At 37.1% G+C, this 17,358-nt stretch overlaps 1 long non-coding RNA gene across 1 annotated transcript; it reads right to left on the reverse strand.

The window, feature by feature from the left end:
- Positions 1–465: 465 nt before the first annotated feature.
- LOC139139691 (uncharacterized) lies at positions 466–13,015 on the reverse strand. Its single transcript, XR_011553869.1, has 3 exons — positions 12,910–13,015; positions 12,408–12,466; positions 466–552 (listed from the first exon to the last, which is right to left on the reverse strand). It is a non-coding gene; the product is annotated as an uncharacterized lncRNA (long non-coding RNA).
- Between the last annotated feature and the right edge of the window lie 4,343 nt (positions 13,016–17,358).

Raw genomic sequence — 17,358 nt, forward strand, 5'->3', positions numbered from 1 at the left:
AAGGGGAAATGGTTAAAGCAAACATGATGCTAGATGCATGATAAAAATAAAATGGCGAGATTAACCAATACGCTCAATGACAACCGCATCAACTACAAATTCCTGTTCTTTTTTCTGTTCAAAACTAATAGAAATGAACCTGATTTGATTACTACCATGAAACCATTTGAAGTGACAATCATTATACAATGTTACCTAAAATTTACTGAAATGTTAACTTACATTGAGCCCATCGTAGGATAAGACACTCAGCGTATAATTTTGATCGATGTCAAAGTCGAGATATCCCGAAAGGTACACAGTGCCATTGTCGCTTACATCAAACCTCTCATCCTGAATGAAATAAATGTTTAAACCTGTGAACAAAACCTTGTCTGCGCAGCTACATGTATGTTCTTCATTTACAAGGAACTGATATCTATATTGTCGCAGGAAAACCACACAATTATAGGTATAACAAACCTTGTTCGTAGTTTCTTCTATAAAGAAATGGCTGGTAGGGTTATCATTTGAAGTTTCTATCACTACAATCTCTGTACCAATGAGAGACACCTGAATGTAGAAATAACACACCTTGATAAGAGAATGAATGGAATTAGATGGAGGATATTGTTAGCGGATGGGTAGCCATCTATCGTTCCAAAATTTTGTAGGTCATGCAATTTACGCATACGTTACTGATATCGTCACGATTGACAATTATGATCGAAATGGCGCCTGCTAGAATTTTCTCATCACGTTAACCTTTTGCCATGGCTTACTGCATCCTAGCCTCAGCTGCAGCTTCTCGAAGCTGTGTTAGCCTGACTTGTTCGTATAAATTTCATGAGATGAATAGAATCTGTCACTCAGTGGGTTGGGATTGAATGTCTCACACGGGTTCGGGAATTTCTGCCCGGTTTGTGTGAGACAGAAATTCCCCAACTCGTGTGAGACAGAAATTACGCATTACCGGTAAGATATTCCATCTCAGCCCATTATGGCGTGAGATTATTTTTCACAAGTCCCTCAATACTTGAGAAAACCGACTTTATCGTATATTATCGTAGATAACAACAACGTCACTGACCACTTTTTTCTTATTTATATCATATATTGTCCACTTTCACTTACAATAAATGCTTCACGAACATACCGATGGCAGTTTTCTTCTTGAGCTTTGCTGTGACAACATTTCGAATAATTATTTGTTGATGTAATAGTCCAAAGAAGCACATGATGACATCGTGATTTGGTCTTATATCATATATTTGTCACAAATGGGGAGTAAGAGTGCAAAACCTCTGTCACCTTGAATTGTGTCATCCGCTGTAGTTCACAGAACGCGACCATCCATTAGTCAAATAATTTGCACGGTTTGGGGTCAGAGACAGGAAATGGCCGATGAACACGCGTCACACGAAAACATATTTCGTTCGCATTATTTTAAATTGGCTCTCTTGTAATACTGAATTTGCTAAGCCCTCCTAAAGTATAGTACATCTCTTTGAAAACTACCAAAATATTAAGAAAACTGAGATAATGCAAGGAATATATTATGGACTCACAAAGTATAAAGCACTGCTGGCTGCATACAGCAGAGTGAAGACTAAGAAGATGGTGCACAATCATGTCATGTGAAAATTCAACATACTGTTTGCAGACTTCAAGAGGAAGGATATTGATATTGTCTCTAGAAAAATTATCATACTTTTGGGGGCAATTAGACCTTATTCTTGGGAAAATGAAAATGTGCATCCCATGAAACTATTGAAATTGTCTGTGTAATCTTTACCAATTGTCAGAATATTTAATTCAAGTTGCAGTCTTCAGACAGAGTAAGCAAAGAAATGTGTATATTATCAGCTGTAGCAACCTGCCCCGAATCGCTACACAGCCATCTACGAATCGCGAATTTCAAAAAAAAAAGAATTTTCAGTATTTTCAAGTGAAAGTATAGCATTAACAAATAGGGTAAAAGAAAATGATGGCTTGGAAATTAAAAGCTGTTCGCAAGACCACCAGCCACGATTTTAAAAGGCTTCCCCTCCCACAAAACATTTGTTTCTTCCCAGTGCTCCTCTCACCATCAGAAAACTCCCCAGTCCCCACTCTTCTCAACAAACGTTCCCTACAGCCTTCTAATTTGACATGATTTGCCCGTTGTTGTTTTTTTCAGGTCAGCCAATATAAAGTAAAAATTTTATGTTCTTTGCCTACTGATAAATGAGTTGCCCTCTGACATAAATCAGATGCCCTCTTCCCCCGCCCACTGAAACAACGCAACATCTGCCCTCCCGCTCCCGACCGAACTGCATTTTTGCACGACCAGGTTAGTTTGCTGCCCCTGTATTATCACTCATTAAGTATTCAAATTGCTCTCTCACTGCAACTAAGTTGACGGCAATGCATATGGGATCAGTATGTACATAGTTGTCAGATCACGATGGATTGAACTGGTCTTTGTACAATTAAGCTTACTATGCAAACCGGGAACTTTCACAGGGCTAATGTGCAGCATTGTATAAGCTGTTATCCAATTGGGTAGCTGAATCTTACCAATATAATTAAAACAAGACATGAACTGAAAATGCTCACGTGTTTCATTATATTGCAGTTATGTGTAAATTTGAACCTTTGCCACATTTTTGCAACTTCATTGAAAGTATTATGATCAACATAATGAACTATATTCACAGCCGATTAACTCTAAAAGATCATGAAGTATACAATTATGTAATTAGCTGAAATAAAAATACTAAAGTTCTTTGACTGCTGTCATTGTACCATCACTTTATATAGCAAATGTAATTACCTTTAGCCACGTCCTTCGAGCCATATATGCTGAACTGTGAAAGCTCATTGGATATATGCAAATTATAAATTAGCTGACATGAAAATGTGAAATGACTTTCTATATTGTTTTAACCTGGTATAATCATCAATGTTCAAAGCAAGTTTTGCCAACTTTGATCAAGTAAATCCCAGTATAGATCCCTAATTAGAAAAGATCATTAAAAATGCAAATTAGGTATTGGCTGAAAAAAAAATGCTTAATGACTTTCAATAATGTTATATCATAGTATCTTCAATGTATATAGCAAGTTTTATCAACTTTAGTCCAGTCAATTCAGATATATATATCCCTTATTAGCAAAGTTCATTAAATATGTAAATTAGGAATTGGCTGAAGTAAAAATGATTAATGATTTTCGATAATGTTGTATCATAGTATCTCCAATACATGTAGCAAGTTTTGTCAACTTTGGTCAGGTCAATTCAGATATATATCCCTAATTAGGAAAATTCATTTAATATGCAAATTAGGAATTGGCTGAAGTAAAAATGTCTTTTGACTTTCAATAATGTTATATCACAGTATCTTTGATGCATACAGCAAGTTTAAACAACTACAATCAAGTTAATTCAGATATATATCCCTAATTAGGAAAGTTCATTAAATATGCAAACAAGAAATTGGCTGAAGTAAAACTGCTTAATGACTTTCAATAATGTTGTATCATAGTGTCTTTAATATATATAGCAAGTTTCATCTACTTTGGTCCAGTCAATTCAAATATATATCCATAATTAGCAAAGTTCATTAAATATGCAAATCAGGAATTGGCTGAAGTTTAAATGCTTAATGACTTTCAATAATGTTAAATCATAGTATCTTCAACACACATACCAAGTTTGGTTAATTTTGATCAAGTCAAATCAGATATATATCCCTAATTAGGAACGTTCATTAAATATGCAAATTAACATTTATCTTTCATGTCACCCATTAATGGTTCCCGCTGCTGATATATCTTGATGTGATCAACATTTGTAGCAAATCTCATCATATTATGTGCAGTTGTTTTTAATGTATATCCGTTTTTTTCTAAAATCATTAATTATGCAAATGAGCAAAAAGTATGCAAGCCACACCCACCAAAAACTAATCAGTTCTTGCCGTTTGCTAACTGAATCTATGTACTAGATTTGATTCTGATCTGATCAGCCGTTTTTGAGATATTGGACCAACAGACAGACAGACAAACAAACAAACAGACACACAGACACACAGACACACAGACACACAGACAGACAGACATCGCTGCGACATAGATAGGGGTAGTGCGCGCGTCAGGGAGCCTGTCACCTGGGAAATGGAATGTGTCATGTGGGAATGCTCACGTTTAGTCACGGAATATGAGATCAAAGGTCATAGGCCAGGCTTTAGCGCAAGTGCTTCCCTCAAATAACTATAGCTGTTCGTACATATATCTATACTGCATACAACTGTACAGTCTTCTCCACTACGTGACAGGGTACCATACGTTATGAGTTCGAACCCGATTGAAACCACCACATTATAGACAAAGTGCATGAGCACAAAGTGAGTATCATTTTTTTTGTCATTTGTGATAGACTTGTAACAGCAGGGAATGAGACGCAACAACTGTTGCAGCACTATGACTATGACTTATCCATATCTCATTCATTTTACGTGGAAATGTAGAGACTCGCAACATATCTCTATTCATAATAATGGTTTTGCTTATCAATGTTTTCCTTCATGTTATTCCTTGGTGACATATTGTATTTGAGCATTGACATTGACATTTTATGATATCCATTGACATTTAGAAAATTTGGAGTTGCACACCTGTCACATGGGAATGAAAAGGCTCTCAACACATCTCCAACCGCTAGCATGGAATTATCTATAAATGTTTATCTTCATTTTCTTTCCTGGTGACATATTCTGAATCATTTTGAGCATTGACATGGGAATCTTGTTGTATTGATGTGCATTTAGAGCATTCAGAGTCACACACCTGTCACGTAGGAATTGAGAGTCTGTCAACACATCCCCAACAACCATAATTGTGTAACTTATCTATGTTTCCCTCAATTTTCTTTCTTATTGACCTATTCTGAAACAATTTGAGCATTAATATAGGAATTATGTTGTATTGATTGACATTTAGAGCATTCAGAGTCATGACACACATGTCACATGGGAATGAACAGTTTTTCAACACAGCTCCGACAACAATATTTTATGTCTTACTCATCTTCTCATATCTTTTAAGTTTTCCTCACCTATTCTCAACCCCTTTAATTTATTACATTTGAATTTTGTTTTATTACTTGTAATTTAGACCTTTGGGAGTCACACACCTGTCATGTGGGAATGGAGAGTTTCTCAACACAGCTCCAACCACAATATTTTGTGTCTGACACATCTTTCCTATCTTTTAAGTTTTCCTGACCTATTCTAAACCCTTTTTTATTATTGCACTTGAATTTTGTTCTATCACTTGTAATTTAGACCTTTGGGAGTCACACACCTGTCATGTGGGAATGGAGAGTTTCTCAACACAGCTCCAACCACAATCTTTTGTGTCTGACACATCTTTCCTATCTTTTAAGTTTTCCTGACCTATTCTGAACCCTTTTTTATTATTGCACTTGAATTTTGATCTATCACTTGTAATTTAGGCCTTTTGGAGTCACACACCTGTCATGTGGGAATGGAGAGTTTCTCAACACAGCTCCAACCACAATCTTTTGTGTCTGACACATCTTCTCCTATTCTGAACCCTTTTTAATTATTACAATTTTATTTTCTGGTATCACTTGTAATTTAGACCTTTGGGAGTCACACACCTGTCACGTGGGAATGGAGAGTTTCTCAACACAGACCCAACCACAATATTGTGTGTCTGACACATCTTCTCCTATCTTTTAAGTTTTCCTCACCTATTCTGAACCCTTTTTAATTATTACAATTTTATTTTCTGGTATCACTTGTAATTTAGACCTTTGGGAGTCACACACCTGTCACGTGGGAATGGAGAGTTTCTCAACACAGCTCCAACCACAATCTTTTGTGTCTGACACATCTTCTCCTATCTTTTAAGTTTTCCTCACCTATTCTGAACCCTTTTTAATTATTGCACTTGAATTTTGTTCTATCACTTGTAATTTAGACCTTTGGGAGTCACACACCTGTCATGTGGGAATGGAGAGTTTCTCAACACAGCTCCAACCACAATATTTTGTGTCTGACACATCTTCTCCTATCTTTTAAGTTTTCCTCACCTATTCTGAACGCATTTTAATTATAACATTTTCATTTTCTGGTATCACTTGTAATTTAGACCTTTGGGAGTCACACACCTGTCATGTGGGAATGGAGAGTTTCTCAACACAGCTCCAACCACATATTTTGTGTCTGACACATCTTCTCCTATCTTTTAAGCTTTCCTGACCTATTCTAAACCCCTTTCAATTATTACATTTGAATTTTGCTCTATCACTTGTAATTTAGACCTTTGGGAGTCACACACCTGTCATGTGGGAATGGAGAGTTTCTCAACACAGCTCCAACCACAATCTTTTGTGTCTGACACATCTTCTCCTATCTTTTAAGTTTTCCTCACCTATTCTGAACCCTTTTTAATTATTACAATTTTATTTTCTGGTATCACTTGTAATTTAGACCTTTGGGAGTCACACACCTGTCACGTGGGAATGGAGAGTTTCTCAACACAGACCCAACCACAATATTGTGTGTCTGACACATCTTCTCCTATCTTTTAAGTTTTCCTCACCTATTCTGAACGCATTTTAATTATAACATTTTCATTTTCTGGTATCACTTGTAATTTAGACCTTTGGGAGTCACACACCTGTCACGTGGGAATGGAGAGTTTCTCAACACAGCTCCAACCACAATCTTTTGTGTCTGACACATCTTCTCCTATCTTTTAAGTTTTCCTCACCTATTCTGAACCCTTTTTAATTATTACAATTTTATTTTCTGGTATCACTTGTAATTTAGACCTTTGGGAGTCACACACCTGTCACGTGGGAATGGAGAGTTTCTCAACACAGACCCAACCACAATATTGTGTGTCTGACACATCTTCTCCTATCTTTTAAGTTTTCCTCACCTATTCTGAACGCATTTTAATTATAACATTTTCATTTTCTGGTATCACTTGTAATTTAGACCTTTGGGAGTCACACACCTGTCAGGTGGGAATGGAGAGTTTCTCAACACAGCTCCAACCACAATCTTTTGTGTCTGACACATCTTCTCCTATCTTTTAAGTTTTCCTCACCTATTCTGAACCCTTTTTAATTATTACAATTTTATTTTCTGGTATCACTTGTAATTTAGACCTTTGGGAGTCACACACCTGTCACGTGGGAATGGAGAGTTTCTCAACACAGCTCCAACCACAATCTTTTGTGTCTGACACATCTTCTCCTATCTTTTAAGTTTTCCTCACCTATTCTGAACCCTTTTTAATTATTACAATTTTATTTTCTGGTATCACTTGTAATTTAGACCTTTTGGAGTCACGCACCTGTCACGTGGGAATGGAGAGTCTCAACATATCTCCAGCCACTATAATGCTGTGACTTATTCTTGATGTCCTACTTTTATGTTTTTGTGAGCTATTCTGAACCAGTTTCAACAATCAATTTGGAATTTTAGTTATCTCTTGACATTTGGAGCTGTCGGAGTCACACACCTGTCACATGGGAATGGAGACTCTCAACACTTCCCCAAACACTATAATGTTGTAACTCATCAATTTTCTCCTTCATTTTATGTTTTTATGAGCTATTCAAACCAGTTTGAGCAATGACATTGGAATTTTATCTGTATTGCTATTTGGCCCTGGGTCGGAGTCATACACCTGTCACGTGGGAATGGAGTCTCTCTCATACCACATAAAACCTCATAATGACCATCATCCTTGCCACTTATACCAAAACTTTCACAAACAGTGCATGAATCTCTTGTAACAATACTCACAGCAATCATGTAGATAGCAAGATAATGGGAATTTTAACATTCAGTCAATTTTAAATTCTCTGAGCAATAAGAAATAATGATGATGTAACTTAGTCTATTATGCACTCACTAAACATATTTCCTGAACAGCTGATGTGTTGTAAGAGTATTTTGAAGAGACATTGATTTGAGAAAGTCATAATGCATTTTATCATACACTTTAACACCTCTTGCCATCCCCCGTCAAAACATCAGATTTTCATTGTTGCAAATCACTACACAGGTATATTAAGTTGTCTTGCTATGTTTTTCTTTTTTGTACTCAGATTTGCAGTTGACTATGTAGACGAGGTACTTTGCAAAGAAGCAGTTGTCTTGTGTCAAGAAGGAAAGGCATAAGCCTGAAGATGCAGACATTAGCTTTGTATAGTAATAGAGATTTTGCACATATTAGGGTTGGGTGAAAAGTTTTGAGCCTAACTATGAAGGAGCAATGCCAGATGATATCAATGAAGCTTGGTTTGAATATATTTCAACTCTTCAGATGACAACCTAGAAAAGGGACAAAATATCAATGGAGAGAACTATTCTAACCTGTTGAGGGAGTTTCGGGAGGCTGACAAAAATACGACAAGGGAAAGTTGAGAAAAGGTGTCTTGTTCCATCCGGACAATGCTCCACCTCACAAGTCAGTCATTGACATGGCAACAGTGCATGACTGCGGCTTCAAACTCATTCTACGTGCCACCATACTCTCCTGACCTAGCACCCTCAGACTTTCATCTCTTCCCCCACATGAAGAAATAGTTAGCTGAAAAGCATTTTGTGTTTTTAAGGCATTTTTTGTCATTTTTGGTCAAAAATCTTTTTCATAAAACAATAATTTTCATAGCTTTGACATTTAGTATACAGGTTCAAAGAGGTTATCAACATGTAATATATTCAAAATATGATAAAATGTACAATTTTATAATTTTGGAGCAATATTTGCCATTTTGGGTTAAAAATTGTGTTTCTAAAATCCTGCTTGTCTGATAGCTTTGATATTTGGTATACAGGTTCCTATGGTCATGCTTGTGTGATATATTGACATTGTGATGAAACCAGAACCCTACTCGCCGATTTGATTATAAACGATACGTAAATACAGAGAGCATATAGAGGGCGTAGCATGCGGAAGTGCACATACACGTGACCTGTCAGAATTTTTCCCACATGACAGTCTCCGGGTGCGCGCGAACTCCATAAGTGGCGACATATGCTCACGTGTGTGAACACGTGAGCAAACAATACAAATAGACTCCCTAAATCGCTGTGAATAGTGACAATGGACCAATCAGAGAAAGAGCTTATTCAATGCAGCACATCAGCAACTTTCACACGGCCTGTTCTGACTACCCAATTACCAGCAGATGATTTGAATGGTGCAGTTTCTTACGATTTCAAGTCTCGAAGTCGATTGATGTTCTTTAACCGAATGATGATTCGACATGTTGCGTGAGCAAGTTAATTTCAATGCAGTACATGTGATATGCTAAGATCTTCGACGAAGAACTTGAAGCAGGTCGATTTTAAATTTTTTGCCTCAACGTAAGTTTCAAACCATATTTCCTTTTCACAAAAATATCAAAAACTTATTGACAGTGGTTCCTTTTCGTAGATGGCTGTGTAGCGAAAAAGATGTAATGCGTCCTTTGTTATGTAAATTATACCAATATGTAGAGCGCCGCCACTGGTGATATGATTCTTATTCTATGTATTCAGCTAGTGAGTAGTAGCAATGTGGTGGATGTGGTGACGTCCTGCTGTGTTCGCTCTGAGTGTATGAGACATCCAGCCTCTAATCCAAGCCATCCTGCCCAAATTGACGTACTGCCATGAAGATATGTAACTAGAGCGATTCATGCTTCAGTTTTGAACGAGTTTGTCAATGTTTTGGGAATTAATAATCCATTGGAAGTCTTCGACGTCTCTGTCAATATAATGCCATTGGTGCCCGTACATGCTGTGTTGCAACTCATGGAGATTGTCATTCAGTCTGGTAAATAGTGCTGAACTTGGTGTAAGGCAGTGCTGTCGTCATTGACATTGTATTGTGATAGAGAAACTTACTCCATGTTGTTTTTAGAAGTTTCCGAACACAAAGAAATGAGTAACGTAATGCCACTGAGTATGCAAATTAGCAGTTGGAATCTAAGGTTCCGTATACGAGTGCTGTTGTGTCTGTCCATTACAGCATAGCTTCGTTTGTAGCTGTGATTTCGCAGCAGCGGTGCTCATGCTCTGGCACAGCGTATCCGATCGCTTTCGGATCAAGGGTAATCGCCACGGAACCTGTCGATGACCCTTGACCCAAGCGTGATCGACACGCACGGCACCGAAGCGATATCACTGGTACGTTTGAATTATCTGCTTGTAATCGTGTAGTCTCTATGCGATGACTGGTACCAAAAGCCTGTTATCAGTTGGGTTTTTTTTCTTTTGTGAAGTTTGTATAGAGCTGAACTGAGAAAGAAACTTACTCCATGTTGTTTTGAGAAGTTGCCGAACACAAAGAAATGAGTAACGCAATGCGGAGTATGCAAATTAGCAAAGTTGAGAAACTTCTGTGTCGAGTGTTTCCAAAACAAACTTTCGATTGCTTGCTCAGAAAACCTTACTGAGCTCAGAGATGACCTGTAACACCTCTTTTTGGTAATAATTATTTTGATTTATCATTCATTATGCCACTGGCTTCAGAGTGCTATTTTATGTTGAGTATACAGCAACACCTATGCGAGCAAAAGCCCATGCGGCCATGCACAAGTCAGAAAGCTCAAAGTCCCAGCATAAAATTTTATTATGAAATGTCATGATAGCTATTTGCTTGCACTTATGGTTTACAGCTGCGATGTCAAAAGCTTTCCTCTGCTATCAAAAAGGTCGCCAAAACACTGTAAACAAATGATGGAATGATTTATATTTCAAACAAGTGACTCTACATTTGAATTTGAAGTCTGCATATTTTCAAGTGTCGACCATGTAAGGCCAAAATAAATAAATTTTGCTGTTCCGATAACATGGTTTTCAAAGATGGCTAGGTAGGTCAGCTGGATTTTTTTTCCAAAATATTTTTATTTTTAGATATGCACTTTTCAGGAGTTCAGGGCGGTTCAAACACTGGCCACAATATTTCCAGAAAAATGTATCATGCATATAAAAGGAAAAAAATAAAAGACCGTCCTCGTTCAAGCAGAAATCAAATGCCAAATAACGTACGCGTGATTTTACGGGTTTTTTCTTCTTTTTTTCCCGAGCTCTAAAATTAGCGTCGGCAGGTAAAAAATAGGGTAGGTCGGGTTATCGGAACAGCACAATTTTTCGTTCGGCCTAATACTAATGCAGGGAAGGGACCTTTTCCTCATGTTTCATCACAAAGGCAGGCGGCGTGGCCATTGGTGACGGAGATGTGGGGAGAATAAGTAGTAAAGTGGTAAATTTAGTGAAGATCCGGTCCTTTTGGCGCGATCTGTCGACATCGTAATATTATGTATGCATACGATGTAACAGGCTGAAACTTTGTTCCATAAATTTGTTCTAGTATAAAAACTTCAAACAGTAACTTCCAGATTCGCCCTGCTATATAAGAAATTGATATCTTTACGCTAATTCATGATTCAAAATAACGTCAAATGAATCTCTTCTTTTCGAAACAGATTGGATTTTTACTTCTTGGCCGTCCGCACTACCAGCGGACCTACAAAGTATGGCATTTGGCATTCCAGAGTTCACTCAATAACAATGATGACAATATATTAAGCAATGTTCACAGTTGATTGAAATTAGAAATTAAATATTGATTACACGTGATTTTAAACTTACGAAGCGCCCGCTTTTTACGGGTCGGAAAAAGATGGAGTGGGTACATTTGCGGAAGGGGAATGAGGGGGTAGGCATATTTCATATTAAGATTTTGTACCGAACTTTGGCAGCAAAATCCCAATATTGAACGAAATATGTCTGTCACCACATAAATAGAACATGCTATTATTCTGATTATATAACAGCCACCGTCGCACTGCACACATCAGTGCAGGCTTTAATACCTAGCAACAAATGAACCACTAGAGTGCCAGCTTTTAGCATGATTAAAAACGAGCGCAATGGGAGCGGATAAAGTGTGTACAATGTTATTTTGCATTGGATTGGCTGGTCGGAGTATAACTACGAGCTTAAAAAGAACGCACTTCCGGTCTTAATATATCGTTATGGTGCAAGTCTCTTGCTTGATGCGGAAAAGTGGTTGGGCAATATAATGCACCACGGTGAAGTACTTGCGGGTTACTAGTAACACACATTTTTACTTGGTGCGGTACTCAAAAGAGCATGTCATGCTATAATTTCCAGTTATTAAGCCACGCGAACAATTCTAAAGAAACCTCACGCGAGTCGCGAGGAATCTCGTCTGATAGAATTATTATCTTGTAAACGTGGTTTGAACAAAATGTACCTCTTTTACAAAAGCGCGATGCCACTTAGACATTGATATTTTCAAGAGTACTAGTTAGTTAAAAGAATTAATTTTTTAAACGTCAACATATTAAGACAGAAAACAATTTGGATTACAATGGTTAACAAATACCTCTGTCAGTTTCTTTGAAAAGGAACTTCCTTCGACCAACGTACCACAAATGTCACGATCTACAACGAAAATTGTAAATGATAATTACATTTACCAGTAAAGTACAATGTTTGTAATTGTAGCATTTGCATAGCAATAGGGCAACGCCTAGCATTACCATTGCAGTCTTTCTCGGTTTGAAATTATGTGTATGTACATGTATGTATAATCTATCTATCTATCTATCTATCTATCTATCTATCTATCTATCTATCTATCTATCTATCTATCTATCTATCTATCTATCTATCTATCTATCTATGTGTGTATGTATAATGTATCTATGTATCTGTATCTATGTATCTACGTGTATGTATGGGTAAAACCATAGCAGCAGAGTGAACAGGTACATTTTGGGAGAGTCGGGTATATATTTTCAAAGATAAAAAATAGTAAATTGAAACGTGTGAAACATTGGTCTATTTGAGAAAAAATCCCTCGGAGAAATACATATTTGACTCACTTTTATGTAAGGTTGCATCAGCTTTGTTTTCTTGGAGGCTGAGCCATGCACAGAAGACTAGCGACGAAATCTTGAAACTTATCATGTTACTGAAGAAACCAAACTTTGAAACTATCATTGTCAAGCAATTCCTTCGTCTTGTTGTGTTTGCAGTCTTTCTCGGTTTGAAATTATGTGTATGTACATGTATGTATAATCTATCTATCTATCTATCTATCTATCTATCTATCTATCTATCTATCTATCTATGTGTGTATGTATAATGTATCTATGTATCTGTATCTATGTATCTACGTGTATGTATGGGTACAACCATAGCAGCAGAGTGAACAGATACATTTTGCGAGAGTCGGGTATATTTTTTCAAAGATAAAAAATAGTAAATTGAAACGTGTAAAACATTGGTCTATTTGAGAAAAAATCCCTCAGAGAAATACATATTTGACTCACTTTTATGTAAGGTTGTATCAGCTTTGTTTTCTTGGAGGCTGAGCCATGCACAGAAGACTAGCGACGAAATCTTGAAACTTATCATGTTACTGAAGAAACCAAACTTTGAAACTATCATTGTCAAGCAATTCCTTCGTCTTGTTGATCAACACTTCTCAAAGGAATCTGGGCTACACAGGATTATCAAAAGAAACACAATTAAAGTGAGCTACAGTTGCATGGAGAATATGGCCTGTATAATCAAATAACATAACAGAGGGCAATCGCCGGAAACAACGTAAAGATCGCCCAGATCTTCGTAATTGCCAAGATTTGAATTGGTGACTTTGGAGTGTTATGTACAAAGTAAAAGTCTCACAGGAGACAATGAGGAGGTTAACATGGGCGTCGTTGGTAACACCTTCAAAACGAGCTTCGCTAGTAACATGCAATCATTCTATAACAAAACATATGACAACGGTAATGAACAGTCAGAATTAATTTTTTTATCTCCAGAACAAGGACTAGGACTTTGCTATATCATGGTCAATTATTGGCAGATCATCAGTTACTTTAACATGAGCAAGACATGTAATCTTTTTTTTAGAGACGCAAAAAAATCAAACCTGACAAATCAACGCTGTTCAACAAACGACCTGAGTTGGTTTCAAAGCGTCGTCATCACAACAAATATTATTTATCGAATATATATATATATATATATATATATATATATATATATATATATATAGAAAACATACATATATACATACATACATGTACATACACTCGTCAGGTATTTTAAGGTCAGATTTTATATTTCAGAATAATGGACAATACACCGATAGAAGCTCTTAGATCATCTTCCCTCAAGGCCAATTGTAGAATCACTGATTTCGGGACATACACTGTCGGAGCCCATAATATAACTAAGCAATGTTAAAGTTGGTCGTTTATCAGGTGTGCTAGAATGATCCATACCCTGTTGTTTCGCTTCTTCATATAACGTGATACATTACATGGCACTTGAATCGTTTCATCGCATCATGTACTTTTGATAATGTATCAGTGCTATTGTTGACCTCTGCACACAGCCATGAGGGTCATCAGGCACAGGTTACTAAGTTTTCATTGGTTGAACACTGTGAGGTCAGACCACAGGCGGCCCAGACTATTAATAAGCTTATTATTGAGGTTTTTTTCAGTTTTCTCTGTCAGTTCCTCTCCTTTTCTTCATGCTCTGTCCTTGTAATGGGGTGTAAAATCAATAAAGAGTCCAGAGGCTTGGTTGGGTTATATAACCATTTATTTTATTTACTCCGATCAGTTTGAGCATGAAGACACAGTCCCTCTATCCATAGAGGGACTGTACGAAGAAAAGGAGAGGAATTGATAGAGATAACAATGAGAAAAATTCAAAAATAAGCTTATTAATAGTGTCTGGGCCGCCTTTGGTCAGACTATATGATGTGTGCTAATAAGTCAATGGCATCGGACTCCAGCTGAGATTCTTGGATGTTTCTATGAACATGGGCCAAGACTTTGAGAAAAGGTATTACAGGATTTTGCACAACATTTGGAGAGCGATAGTTTCACAAGGCGACAATTAAGAAGGGCAAAACAAGGCAGATGTGAGGGCCAGTTTATCAACCATGTAGCGGAGGTACAGCGATTTAAATGGTCGGAGCGAGCAAATTAGAGTTTTCAAAGCCATGTAGAGAGGACTGGCTGTGTAAACTGACACCTTCCCCTTTTATGTACTCAACCCTGATGAAATACTAACCTGTTTTTTATGATACCAATGTTTCATAATTACGATTTATTATTTTTAATAATTACCAAAATAATATCATATTTTTAGACTATTAACGTCTAGTTCGCCTGTGTATACCTGTATATTATCATTCATAAAGTTCCTAAAATTAAAATAAAGACCTGGAAGTGATTGCAGACAGTGCATGGGGAAAAGTTTAGCCGTAATCTGATATCAAAGATAACTTGTTGCAAATGTTGACTTTCCCATAGTGATAAGCAACATGTAGACTTTTTGAGTACTGCAAAGCAAGCCGGACACGCAATCAAACGCCACTGTAGTAGTGTTATAAATTTATTGCTATCTTGCTCAAAGTAACATCTATTGAAGCTTGGCTGTGATGTACGATGACGCAATCACAATAATCATTGGATTGCAATGGCAGCAAAAATGCGGTCAAAGCTTTTATTCTTACAATCGTGCTGCAGTGACACATGCGTATCATATCAGTGAGCCACTTGCGCCTATCATTCCTGTATTTAACTTCCCTAAATATTGTTCCTTGTCCTCTAAAACACCCTATAACCGATGACGTTAACATGCGTCTCTCGTCGTTTACCGTAATGTATCATTGCTGATATTTTATGGTAAACGTCATCTGAAGGGAGCGATATGGGCATAGGTATCTGATAAAGTTTAGGAAACATAGGGGAAATGTATGAAACGACATACTGTGTAACAATTAAGTTACGTTTGTCATGTACCAACTGTGTCAAACAAAGATGAAGTATAACGTGTGTCAGCGAAGAGCAGTCGTGCAGCTCAAAATAGATTAGGGTGTATGGAAGTATTGTTGAATGCAGAAGTTAGACTCGTATTCCTTTGAATGAAGGAGAATGCGTTTAAGTGTCAACCATCAACCCTAAAATAATTCGTCTGACCTCTAACCTTGGAGACATCCAAGCTTTGGAGCATGCGGCTAGACATTACATGGTTTATCTACCAAGGTTGCACTTTTCAGAAATAAATTTCACTGCTTTATATAAAACAGGGAGTTTGGAGAAATCTTTTGACGGTTAGTGATTTCCGGATGCGGCTTATGGCTGTAATGTAAGCCGTGTTCAACAGAAATTACAGGGAGCATATCAATGTGTTTTAACGCTTCTGATTATTAAATGCATATTATACGTCGATGTTGCCGGTCTCATCGTCTTAACCCACCACTATCCCGCCACTTTTGGTGACAACAATACCATGGAAGCACGTCTGCAACAATATCTATCATATATGAAGGAAAACTAATCATCTCCCTAATGTTTAAATTCCAAAGAAATGATTCTTTGAACTTTATGACACAAGATGACACGATTTCCAATACATCGATAAAACAATCCAACCCTTCCACTTAAGATTGAATGGTCATCGTTCTAACATTAGAACAAGTAGGGCGGACAGATCACCATATGTTGTTCCACATTTTCGACCACCAGGACATACTCTCCAAGATAATGCTCTCTCAGCCATACTTTTATGTCATGTCCCTAACGCGACTTTGTTCAAAGAGCTGGAAAGTCTCTGAATACATAGGGCCGACACAATGTATCCTAATGGACTGAATGATTACGAGCCGACTTCAATACACGACTAGTTTCTTATATTTTCATGTCTCCACCCCCTATAGTTTTTTTTGGTTTCACCCTCTTGTTCATCTTGCGCATGAGTGCCTATTTTAGTCACTGGCTTGATAAAGATATGCAAGTCATATCAAAACGTTGCCAATCAGCCTAAAATTTTATTTCGGGATTGGAGGTGAGATCGACTTGGAACAAGAGCGTTATAAATAATAACACAAAGTTACTTCAAGTATACAAAGTAATGATATCTGTTACTTAAGTTTCATGCATTCTGCAATCATCAGACAGAAGAATATAACACTGTAGTCAAATTTGGCCTATATGTAAATAGACTACGAAACAGAAATGTGTGTTTGCAAACACCTGCCATTTGGGAAATAGAGTCTAAAAGAATCACTTTTCAAAGGTCCTGTCATCTATAAACGTTTCCATCGGTTTAATTTTTTGAAGAAGCCTGGGCGAAGAGATCATTCCCACAAATGTTCAAACAGATCACTTAAGGAACACCATAAACCAAGCTGCAGGTGACAGGGTCGTCAACGCTGACGTGCCGCTTTCAAACAGACACATTTTTAATAGATAAAACATTAGCTAAAATCGACATAGAATACGCTCATCAGTGTTACAGCTAGA

Source organism: Ptychodera flava, chromosome 9, assembly GCF_041260155.1.
Source record: "Ptychodera flava strain L36383 chromosome 9, AS_Pfla_20210202, whole genome shotgun sequence".
Lineage (NCBI taxonomy): Eukaryota > Metazoa > Hemichordata > Enteropneusta > Ptychoderidae > Ptychodera > Ptychodera flava.